This window comes from Thamnophis elegans, chromosome 4, assembly GCF_009769535.1.
Source record: "Thamnophis elegans isolate rThaEle1 chromosome 4, rThaEle1.pri, whole genome shotgun sequence".
NCBI lineage: Eukaryota > Metazoa > Chordata > Lepidosauria > Squamata > Colubridae > Thamnophis > Thamnophis elegans.
Genome location: NC_045544.1, coordinates 29,113,475 through 29,126,220, shown reverse-complemented (window position 1 = coordinate 29,126,220; position 12,746 = coordinate 29,113,475). Strand labels below are relative to the sequence as shown.

Below are 12,746 nucleotides of genomic sequence, written 5' to 3'. Positions count from 1 at the left end.
CAATTTATAGATTTATTTTGGAAGATTACATTTGTGTGATTTTGAATCTGGGTCAGTTTTTGAGAATTGAATTTCTACCTTTGATTTTATAAATTGGGAGATTCTATGCTAAACATATTTTAAAAAATTGTAACAATAGTCAATAACATTTAAAAAATTATATATCTAAGTATTCATTTCTTTAAATGATAAACTGAATTTTATATCGCATATTAATACTTAGGAACTTTCTTAATACTTAAGAAAAGATATAGCTACATTTATTGGGCTCCTTTATAAATTATATAACATTTTTCTTCATTAAAACTTATAGATTACGGTTTTGCAAATTTGTTTTGGAAAAAAATAAAATTGCTTTATGATAGGCTGTATGATTTTATTCCAGTTTGTCACATTTTGCTTTTAATCTGAAAATCCAAAAATTCAAGTATCAATTTATTCTATTTTTAGAAACAAGATGTCAAAACCAAAGTAGGAAATTAAAGTGATCTAGTACAGAGCTGCTTTCAAAGAACTTTTTTGTTAAAACAGTTAAAATGTAATTAACACCATTAAACAAAATTACTCATGCATGTTTTAAGTTCTTCAATATTATTTCATATGTGATTTGCCTGAAACTTCAATATAGGTGTTATGCTTTACCCTTGGTTAGAAGTCTCAACATCGACTTTCATGATGCCTTTCAAAACCTCAGCATCCAAAAAGTTGTTGTTCATGCCTAAAGTTTATTTTCACAGGAGGATTTAGGTTGGATGTATCAAAATAAATTTAATCTTTCAGTTTCTGCAAGTTAATTTATAATCAGAAGAGATTTGAGCACTTTGTTCAACATCAAGGTACAAGATATGATGTGGCATGCACCTAAATCTGCCTTTTACAAAAACGAAACAATGTTGAAAATGTAAAAATAAAAAAGGGAATTAAGTGGAAAATAAATATTTCTGAAGTTTAGAATGTTTTCACTTGGACATAATAATGATCAAGATGGCTGTCTTGCTTCAGCACTTTGGCCAGCGACTTCATAGATACAGCATCCTGTCATAAGGAGGGGATATTATGCAAATACATATGCTTCTATATCTCTGCAATTATGAATAAAGCAAAGCTAAACTGTAACACTGAATTTATTTGAAAAGTTATAATATAGCCGTCACTTCTTCCATTTAGTGTTTGTGACAGTAAGCTTTGAAATGAAATAACTTCAGAAGCTATATTCTAATCTTAAATAAATGATGTAAGTAACACGTTCCTCTGGTATACATCAAAGCTATCAAAATAATTTATTTTAAGGCAATTTTAAAAGTAAGGAATATAACATAATTTAGAATAAAATAACAAAAAATATTGCTGTTAATATTTACAATTTATTTTTCTGTTCAAGTAATTTTTCTGACTGGGAGGTAGCATTGAAATTTGTATCAGTATCTAAATAATGAATTGTAGATTTTGACAAGGATTATTGTTCTTCCTTATTCCTCCAGTTTATACTTAGACATATTTCAAAATATAATGATTTTAAAAAAGGATTCTGAACATTGCGTTTTGAGATCCAGTTTATAAATGACCAGATGTTTTCATATGTAGCCTTGGCTGAATTATGATAATTTTTATTTATTATATTTATTCATTTATTAAATTTTGTAGGAAAAACCTGCCTTTTTATTTAATAAATCCTGCCCTACACTAAAGCCATAATTTGGTATTCCAGGGGAAAGAATTTTTTTTAAAGCATTTCGGATGATTAGACAATGGAACTTATTTTCATATATGTGTAGTTTTTCTAATAGTATTTATAGTAAATAATATGTTTGGCAAAAATGATATTTGATAGTTATCAGAGTGCCAATATTTTTTGCATTAAGCATTTTTGCTTTAAGCAATAGCATGTGGCCATTATTTTAACTGAATATATTGATCCTTAGAATATATCTCTATACTGGATGTTCTATGGCTAACGTCTCGCACATCGTTAGCCAAACTATCTTTAAGATAATACTTCACTTCTGGCTTCATTCTGTTTTTTGAGGTTATATTATATAGTTATTGCCTATAATAATTTATTGGCCAGAAATAAAAATAGTACTATTATGGGAAATTCACAACTAAAAAGACACCAAGTCAACTACTGATGCACTACAATGTGTTCCAGGATAAATTTGAATTTATCTGTGCAGTAAACTAGGAAAACATTATCTATTTAAAGGAAATTATACACAGAATCCCACCATACTATTGTTTTTAGAACCTTGTGGTGATACTTCTGTCTAATTAATCTAAGTAGATTGCTGTCATTATTATAAAAGAGACGACAGAGTTTACAATATATGCTTAAGGTGCTTTATTTTTTCCCTTTCATTGCAAAACATCCAAGATACATTGTTTAGCAAAGAATTACTTCTCGCTACATAGTATTATTACAAAATAACCTGCATGAAACAAACCACGGTCTGCATAGCAACTTTGGGAGCAATTAAAAAAAAAAGTAATGTCTTGAAGAGGGGGAAAGAGCAAAAAAATTAAGAAGCAGCAAGCAAGATCTCTTGAGTTCATTTTCTAATGCATGAAATAGTCCAAGATGGCGTCCCATTACTTACGTTTTAAAATCCCATTCAGAGGACCCCGATTTATACACAAGATCATAAACAATGATAGGCTTCTCCTTCCCATTCTTCCCCCCTAGAAACCCAAAGGAGGCGCATTTTATTTTAAGTAACAATCTCTTTAACGAAAGACTGACTCCATCCCTTGCACTCGACCATCAGTACAAGCCTCGCGCCTTCGTATAGCAAATAATGTAAACTATGCGTCCCTCCACTTCTCGCCTCGGGGTTTCCCACGTACGTGACCCTTTAAGCTCCAGTTTCCTCGCAATCTTGCCTCCAAGTTTTGGGTGGCCTTTCCTGAACGCCCTCCTCTCCCTCCTTCCCCCATGCCCACCCTTCCCATCCCGGTAGCTTTAGCCCTCCGCCGGCTTTTCACACGTTAAGCAGAAACTGCACACGCGGATCAAGGCGGAGAAGGCGAAGGAAAAAAGGAACGAACGAGAGGGACTGGCACGGCGCCCCTTGGCGGCCGCACTGCGGAAGGAAGGGCCGATCGGTTTCAACCTTGGCGCAACGCCTTTAAAAAAAAAACCTAAAATGCTCGGCTTAAAAAAAAGAAAAAGGCTGGAGAAGGAAAACTTCGTCGCTGTGAAAGGCGAGCAAAAGAGAGAGACTCGGCCGTCGGCTTTCAGCAGGAGGGAGGGAAATAAAGGTGCACCCCCGGAAGTAGACCACCGGCAATTTTCTCTGTCCCCCCCACCCCTTTTGCCAGAAAAGCAGCACACGCCTTTCGGCCCCTCTGCCTGGGTCTTCTAGCTGCAGCAGCACGCTTTGACCGCCCTCCCCTCCCGCCCCGGGCTCCTCCCTTGGGCCGCGGGAAAGGCTTTGCTTACCTCACGCGCGCCATGGTCACTCCAAGGCCGAGCAGGCTCGGGGCTCTCCAGAAAGGGAGCAGAAATACCGTAGAGGAGAGAAGGGGGCGGCGGCGGTGGGCGGAAGGATGGGCAGATAAGAGGGTGGGGGAAGGCTTCGCTGGCCGGGGAAGCTTGAACTCGGCTTGAGCAGAGCCCCGGGGGCGCTTGCAGGCAGGCCAGCCACCCGCTTCAGCAACACCTGCTTAAAAAAGTCCCTCGCCCGCACGCCACGCTGGTCCCGGCCGGGAAAGAGGCCTCCTCCGATGCCGGCTGCTTGGCCGGAATTCTCCCCGCATCTTCTCGGCTTCTTTTTTCCCCTTTTTTTCTCCCAGACCACGCCTCCTCCAAGGCTGCTTTTTAACCCTGCGGAGGGCTTGCCGCCGGCTCGTGTTCGCCCCGCGTACCGAAGCGTGAGCCTCTAGAGTACGGAGCGCGCAAACCCCGTCGGTCTATCATGCGGGAATCCAGAAGGTGGAGGTGATAGAACAAACTCCAGTGAATTTGGATATCCTCCCCCACTTCCACGGCAGAGAAATAACGCACGCCTTCGCCGCCCCTCTCCCCGGTCTTCTGGCTGCAGCAGCACGCCCCACAACAGTTACAGGCAATTGTTGTGGTTGGACCCGCAATTTTGTCTTAGCCTAGGGATCGGTATGGTTAAATGCGACGATTTCTGTGCAGATAGCCACACCTTGACTGAAATCTCCGTCGTCTAACTAACTATGCTTCGCCGAGTAAATTGTACAACATGTGAGAATAATCAACCAATGGAACAGCTTGCCTTCAAAAGTTATGGGAGATTCATCACTGGAAGCTTTCAAGAAGAGACTGGCTTGCCATTTGTCAGAAATGGTGTAGGGCAGTGATGGTGAACCTTTTTGGCACAGAGTCCCCAAACTGGAAGGGGTGTGTGTGTGTGTGTGTTCACACCCGTGCATGCACGTGCATCAGTGCCGAGGCCCCTGAAACTCAAAGACCAGCTGGCAGGGGTGCATATGTGCATTGGCCATCTGTTCTTCTGGTTTCCATGCAAATATGCACATGCCTGCCAGCCATTGGTCTTCACGGATGCATTCCAAGTATCTGTGGGTACACAGATAATTTTTTAAAGCTTTGTAAAAGGCCAACTGGATTGGGGCCGTTTTAATTTCCAAAGGGAAACTACTTGGTTAAGGCATGGGCTTGTCTTCAAGATCTAAATACCCACAGCCACTTTGGCTTGCTAGGATTGAATCGGAGCCTGTTTTGCCCCATTCAGAATAACCTCCAGACACTGAGATAGAAACATCCACAACATCTCTTAAGGGGCCTGAAGTAGAGATATAATGCTGGGTGTCATCCACATATTGATGATATCTCACTCAGGTCCAACAGATCACCTGACCCAATGGTGCCATTCAGATGCTAAATAGGAGGGGAGGGAGAACTGCTCCGAGAGACATTCCATAAAGTAGAAACCACAATCTGGATCTTTCCCTATTCTATCGACACCAACTGAAAATCAGCGCTATAGAAGCAGGAAAACCAGCACAACATGGTGCCATCCATCCCCATATCCCAAGTCTTGGAGCCGGCTCAGAAAAATGCCATGATCAAAGGCTGCTGAGAGATCAAGAAGGATGGATACACTACTGCCATCCCACTGTCGCCAGAGGTCATTTATAACTCTGATCAATGCCATCTGAGTCCCAAACCCTGGCCTGAACCCCGATTGAAAGAGGGAGCTGCAGAGGACCTTCATCCTAAGTCTAGCCTTATCTACTTTCTACACAATCTTCTCTAAGAAAGGAAATCTGAAAGTTGGGTGAATATTGCCAAGCTTGGTTCGGTTGAACAATATTCCTTTGAAGAACAATCACCATCTCTTTAAGAGCTGGTGAAACTGTATCCTTTTTTTTACTAAGTTAACTACTGCCCAGATTTAATTCCATGTCTTCCCTGCACAACTTTAATAACCCAGGAAGACCATGGATCTTATATACAAATGGCTGAACTAGCAGCTGAAGGAGCCTTGTCCACTTAGTTGGCAATAGGTTTCTGAGTAGAACTGAAAATATTGTACAGGTAGTCCTTGACTTACAACCATTCGTTTAGTGACTGAAGTTTCAATGGTACTGGAAAAAAGTGACATTGCCATTTTTCACACTCACAACTGTTGCAGCATCCCCATGGAAACACAATCAAAATTCAGACTCTTGGCAAATGATTCATATTTATGACAGTTACAGTGTCCCAAGGCTGTGTGGTCACCTTTTGCGATCTTCTGCTAAGCAAAGTCAACAAGGAAGCCAGATTCACTTAAAAACCGTGTTACTAACTTAACAACTGCAGCGATTCACTTAACAACTGTGGCAAGAAAAGTCATAAAATGGGGCAAGACTCATTTAACAACTGTTTTGTTTAGCTGTTGTAATATAGTTCCTTGTGTAGGTGTGGGACACCCATGGCCCAGTTCATCCCAGGCATGCAGAGCCACGCTGAACCACACAGGAGAAAACAAACTCCTAAAACTCCATAACATCCTGATAGTTCATAACATAACATCCTGAGATGTGCCCTACCAATGACGCCCAGGATTTGACCATATATAGACAGAACTTCCCTGAGCAGTAGATTAGAAATTGTACTTTTACAGGCTGTTTTTAACCACATGCTATTGCTCCTCCTGCCTTTGTCCTATCTCAATAAAAGGGGCTCTCAGACCCCCAATCTGGGTCGCTCCATCCCGAGAAAGGTCGTGTCCTGTCTTTTCTCCACATTGGCTTCATGGACGAACCACGGGAACGTTACATTTAGCAACAGCAATTTTGGGCTCGATTGTAGTCATAAGTGGAAGATACCTACGCTAGCTTTGACTTAGACAGTACAGCTATTGCATAAAATAGACATATTATCATTTTAAGGAGCCAAAGGATAGAATGAAGCTTTCAATCAAAATTTGCTTTTTCCTCCAGATTTGTGGTGATGTGTGGAAGAATTCCTGCCGGCAGGAAATCCACCAACCACTGTGCCTTGGTTTGTCCTGCAATAAACTGCGAGGGCAGCACCACTCATTGCCCTCATTAATGTGACAGAATACAGTGGAGGCTGGCTATGCAGACAGAGTAAATAATGCTGACATACTTTTGGATCACCTCCCAGACAGGAAGAAAGCAGATTAAACTGGTTCTCAGGATGTGTCCAAAGCATTCCCTTTAAACAGCAACCAACACTTTTGTGGACTGTACAGTTTTAATCCAACCCACCAACTGATGCATCTATGTTATCTTTCCTTAACATGAAGCACTAAAGCTATTCATGCATAAATGCTTCTATTGCTAATACACTGGGATATTCATGCTAAGCCTCTAACAGAATGTATAGGCACATAAGGAGAAAAATCTACAAAAGTACACATTATCCATAGTCAGAAAGAGTTTGTCCTTGTTCATGTCATAAACCTATATAGTGTCTATAGCAGAGGTGGTATTCAGACGATTCTCTCCAGTTTGGGCGAACTAGTAGTAGTGGCCACCCACCTCTATGTAATGTGTGAGCACTGCACATGGGCAGAAGGCGGTGTGCATGTGCAGACGAGGCATGTTTGAGTGAAGTGAATGTGCACGTGCTCACATTTGCGAACCGGTAGGGAAGGTAAGTGAATCCCCGTGGCACGACATAACCGCGAACGTCAAAAGCGTGCCGACATCGTGGCGCTAAAACCGCGATGTCAAAAGCGCGCCGACAACAGCGCGCCGACAACAGCGCGCTGACAGAAGCGCGATTTAACTTAAGGTAAGGTTTAGGGTTAGGGTTAGGGTTAGGTTTAGGGTAGGTTTAGCGTTAGGTTTAAGGTTAGGTTTAGGGTTATTTTTAGGGTTATGTTACAGCGCGCTGTTGTCGGCGCGCTGTTCTCGCGCGGTTTTGACGGTGCGGTTTTGTCACCGCGCTTTAGTCACACGCGCTTTAGTCTACCGCGGTTTTGTGTGGAACTGTGAATCCCACCTCTGGTCTATACCATTTCACTGCATAATTGAATAATTACTACTTGCTCCTTTGTACATAAACTTCACTGCACATGATAAATGTGCTTAGGAGTGCAGTCATAAAGCACTTTCTTCTTGTGTAAAGATAAATTAAAGTCAGTGGCTACATTTGGATGCAGATTTTTTTTTTTCTTACTGCTGACCAATTGGTGTCTTGCTCCTGTGAAATAATTGCTTTCTTCCACTTTCCCTGCAAAAAAGAAAGAATAAAATAATGGAGAAAGAAAAGGAGACACTTAAGAACCAAATAGCTAACAAAGGAACACAGCTGAACACACTATGATAGCACTGCCCTATTCCCAGACATTTTTACAGTCTCTATTATCTGTATTAACAGCAAAGGCCTATCTGCCTTAGCCTCAATCTCTCTAATGCAGTGTTTCTCACCCTTGGAAGCTTTCAGATGGATGGACTTCAACTGCCAGAATTTCCCAGTCAGCTGGTTGGGGAATTTGGATGTTGAAGTCCACCCATCTGAATATTGCCAAGGTTGAAAAACACTACATTAGAATGTTGCTAAGAAAGATCAATGTGTATTGATCAAAGATCAATACAGATCAATGTGTTGAAATATAATCCAGACAATTCCCCCGCTTCCCCCCATCCTGTTGTAATAGTTGCTATTCTATCTGGAAGTGATAAGAATGCCATCCAATATACCTTGGTGGGAGAGGGTCAGATAACTAATACTGAGGGGTCAAGCATAAATGCTTTTTCAAGTTAGTGAGGAGTAGCAGTTCATGGTTTGATTGTTTTACACCACCTAGAGTCACTTTTTATGAGGTGGGTGGCCACATAAATGTGAGAAGTTAATAAAATGGGGCTGGGCTAGAACCTGTAGAGATCCAGGTTGGAGCCCAATTTTAGCCATGAAAATTCATCAGGTCACTTTGAGCAAGCCTACCCTCCAGGTCTGTTGTAGGGAAAAATTGGAGAGGATAATGTTATATATGTCAACTCAGGAGGAATTCCATGAAGTCAATCTAATATCATTTGATTCCTGGTGATGTACATGAAAAGAGTTTGCCATTGCCTCCTTTTGAGATGTTTCATTTTTCCTAGTTTAAATGTTCCATTTTTACTAGTTTTTACAAGTCTAGTTTGTAGCAGCATTCTAGCAATTAAGAAATGATCTATAAAAAGCTCTCATCCTCCTCCATTTCTGAGCTCAAAAAGATTGGATGAGATACTCAGAAATACCCAGTAAGCATAGCATTTAATTCTACAACTATTTGCTTTCTATATTCCAGCTAGGTGTGTGTGTCTGTGTGTGTGTTTGTGTGTGTATCTGTATCTGTATATCTATCTATCTATCTATCTATCTATCTATCTATCTATCTATCTACACACACACATATACACACATACACACACACACACACATACACACACACACACGTATGGTGGGAATCTTACCAGAAAAATCAATTTCCAGCATTAAAAAAAATTCTGGGTCATCAGGAAAAGCAAAACTGACAAAATTCTGGTAGGAATACACATCTAAAGTTTGAAGGTATACACATCTAAATAACAAATTATGGAATCCACAAGAAGAAATGTACATGTATTTACCCAGATGCATGCAGTCCTCGACTTATGACTATAATTGAGCCCATTATTTCTGTGGCTAAGTGAGACAATTGTTAATGGAATTTTGACCCATTTTGTGGCTTTTCTTGCCACAGTTGTTAAGTGAATTACTGCAGTTGTTGTCAGCTCCGGCCAGCCCAGAGGCCTGGAGCTGCCATTCAGGGGAGAAGACTGGGCCAGCTGCCAAGACTTACTGTCCCACCTCCACAAGCTGAAGAAACTCCTGCTAACAATCCATGATTAATTGCCGGGTGGTTTTGCTCTGGGTCACAAGGTGATGGGTGTGCGTGCGGTTTATCTTAATTACCAATGTAGCTATAAAAGGTGATGGGAAGCACAGGGGGGCAGCTCTGACAATATATTCATTGCCTTAGTGCTTTGTTGGTCAGTACATGCCGAAGGAAGAATACAAACTGCATTTACAAACCATTTCTGTGTTTGTCTGGTTTCATTAACCCTTCGGAACCTGACAGTTGTTAAGTTAGTAACATGGTTGTAAAGTGAACTGACTTCCCCATTGACTTTGTGTGTCAGAAGGTCATTAAAGGTGATTATATGATCCTGGGTTATTGCAACTGCTGCCAAGCATCTGAATTTTGATCACGTGACCATGGGGATGCTGCAATGGTTGAAAGTGTGAAAAACAGCGGTAAATCCCTTTTTTCAGTGCATTTTAAGTAACTTTATCACTAAATGAAATGTTGTAAGTCGAGGACTATCTGTATAACTCAATGGGGTTGAATCTGGTTCTCCTGCTTATTTATTCATTTCAAACTGAATTTTAAAAAATACTTTTGGCATCATCCAACACTTCTAATCTGTAATACTAATACAAAACAAGAAACCTAATTTCTAAAATTATTCCTTGTAGATTTTTTTTTTTGAATGGAAACCATAGCATGACTGACCTCTTGTGGTAAGTGGGTGGGAAAAGCTTCAGTGATATTGCCTCTTCTCTATGAAATCTGAAATTAATTTCTAGCATAAAGACTACGTCTTCATTTTAGCAAATAGTTACCAGGAGAATGCTTGTGTTCATGGAGTCTGAAGTATTTGCTTTATTTGTCTTTAGGGAAGAAAATTTAATTATAAACAAAATGCAAATTATGTACTTGTTAGGAACTAATGTAATCAGGAAGCTTATTCATCTTAAATCAATACAAAATAAGTGTAGCTTAGCTGAGTTTTCCAGCAAAAAATGAAAATGATTGCCTCAAACAACAAAGGAACAATCAAGCAATCCTGACAGACATGCCCCTTGTGTCCATGGCAACACTGCTGACAAATAATAGTCTCAAAGCATTATGTCCACAATCTCCACTTCATCTACTCTCCGGGCATGGAAGAATCCAATACATTCATAGTAATATTAAATACATACACAAGAACACCTGATGTAACAATCACAACACAGAATTCATAAACAGGACAGCCTTTAGGCTTGGGTGGAAAATTGAAAAACAAAAACTCTAAAGAAGGAAGCGGTTTAGTCGCAATGTCTAAACAATTAAATGTATCTTAAACTCCATCATGTCATAGTGACTCAGCTTGCACAACACATTAACACATCAACAATGATGTGTTAATTCTACTTGAGCTTAGCCCAGCACATGAACTAAATTAAGCAAAAACACAATAGTGGTATTTTTGGAAAAGGACCTTCTTCCTAAGACTCCTTTTTTTCCAGAAAAAAATTCCTTAAAAAAAAACTTTTCCCCACATACATTTTTCTTTCTTTCCCTCATTTCTATGAAATGGGATCTAGCAAAGAAAACAGGCTGTACTGATATTAAGAGAAGCATTTCCCTATAAGGTACATTGTTCTATAAAGAAGGTAGACACAACTAAGATTAGAAAGTCTAATCTTTCTCTCTTCATATATTCTAAGTCCTTTATGGTTTCCCCCCTCTTTTTCAATTTTAAGCAATATTCCTTTATAAAACATCTTCCCAATGTGGCAATGAGGAATAGAAAAATATAAAATATATTTCCCTATAAAATATAGAATATAACATATAGAATATTTATAAATATTACAATATACAAAACATACTATAAAATGCTGTATAAAAACATAACAAAGATTTTTTTTCTTTTTAAATTTTTAGTCAATGCAATAATTTTTATTGGAGGATTAGGTAGTTACTGGGAAAGAAAGGGACCATCTGAACATTTGGTCCACCTTCATTGTGACAATTATGTTTAACCACAGTATAAAATTTCTGCTAGGACACCTGATCTTTATTTTCCAGCTATGGGGATTTTGGGAATCACTGTGCATAGTGGGGAAGTCAACAGTGATCCTTTCTTTCTTCTTAATCATTGTCATCACCTAGTTCATAATTTATTTACCTTATGTTATGACTCAAATGATATGCATATAAAAATTTACAAGAGTTATGAAAGATGCTCATGCCTGAACCTATATGAATTTGTAGTGAGAGAAATCATAACTGAGCATGGAATGTCTGGAGACAATCCACTTGCTAACAGAAACTTGGATAGTATAGGTAAAACTGTTTTATAGTGGATCATGGGGTTTTCAAGAGGAACTTGATATGTTGAAATTATACATATTTCATAACCAGTGCACTACCACTTAGCATAGCAATTAATACAGTTAGCATTCTAATGTTTATCTAAATAAATAATTTTAGTCTGTGGACTTAAGGACTTTCAGAGTGATTCTCTTGGCTCTCACAAAAAATTTTTTTTTGCACTCCCATGACTTTCAGTGTAGCAGAATTGTAATTACCAGTATTCACCAATGTGAACACAGTCCAGCTGAATAGTTAATTGCATGCAAAGGTCCCATTGACATCATTGTGAAATTGTATTGATTGTATTTCAATTGCTTTTAAAACAAAAAATCAGTAGACTAAGCAAAAAAAGGAGAAAGGCACAAACTTGTATTTTTCAGATGGTCATGGTCTGTAGTATTGGCTGCAATATTATAGAGCATTTTTAAAAAAAGAAATGAAAACCAAAAATTGGAAGAACAAATAAATCCATGCTATGCCACTTTATTAAGTGTATAGAATATGGAAACATTAAAAGCAAAAGGAGCTATATGGCTGATTAAACAACAACATCCAAAATCTTTGGAGTCAATAATTTTGTTATGCCAACCGACGTTATACAAAATCACTGCAAGGTTTTGAAACTTTCTTTGGGCAAGTTAGAAGAAAGAGAGAGAGAGAGAGAAGGATAAAATAAAATATGACTGATCTTGAGTCCATGTCTAAACAAGCAAAATTGGATGGGAAGATAAAGAGTCTTTATTGGGGCCAAGGTGATACAGAACACTGTTAGGCTGTGGCAACATTAACTTAAAAGATAAAGAAGCTCTTGAGTAAGTTCAAAACCTGGTAACTTCACAGGAACATCTATGCAATTGTCTCACCACTGTCTCCTTTCTTCTTCTTCTTCTTCTTGTGCCATATCCGTCATCGGACATTGGCGATCATGTTGGCAATCCTATTTTTGTCAACAGCCACATGAAAAAGTGCTGCTGAGTTCTGTCCAAAACTGTCTTCTTTAAGGAGGTCTTTGTTTTATTTCTCAGTGTAGCTTACAACTCTGGAAATTCCTCATGGTCTATTCAAGTACAAACCAGTTACAGATCGACCCAGTTTAACCAGGGTCTCTTTACTCAGCTAAAATGTACTTGAACC

The 12,746-nt window shown here is 39.2% G+C and overlaps 1 protein-coding gene across 1 annotated transcript in view; it reads right to left on the bottom strand.

Moving 5' to 3' along the window:
- The window catches only part of LIN28B (lin-28 homolog B), a 97,155-nt gene extending 93,556 nt beyond the window's left edge, over nucleotides 1–3,599 (bottom strand). Inside the window, exon 1 of the mRNA XM_032215827.1 lies at nucleotides 3,437–3,599. The gene's annotated coding sequence lies outside the window, so the exon portion shown is untranslated. The remainder of the gene's footprint in view (nucleotides 1–3,436) is intronic.
- Nucleotides 3,600–12,746: the final 9,147 nt, after the last annotated feature.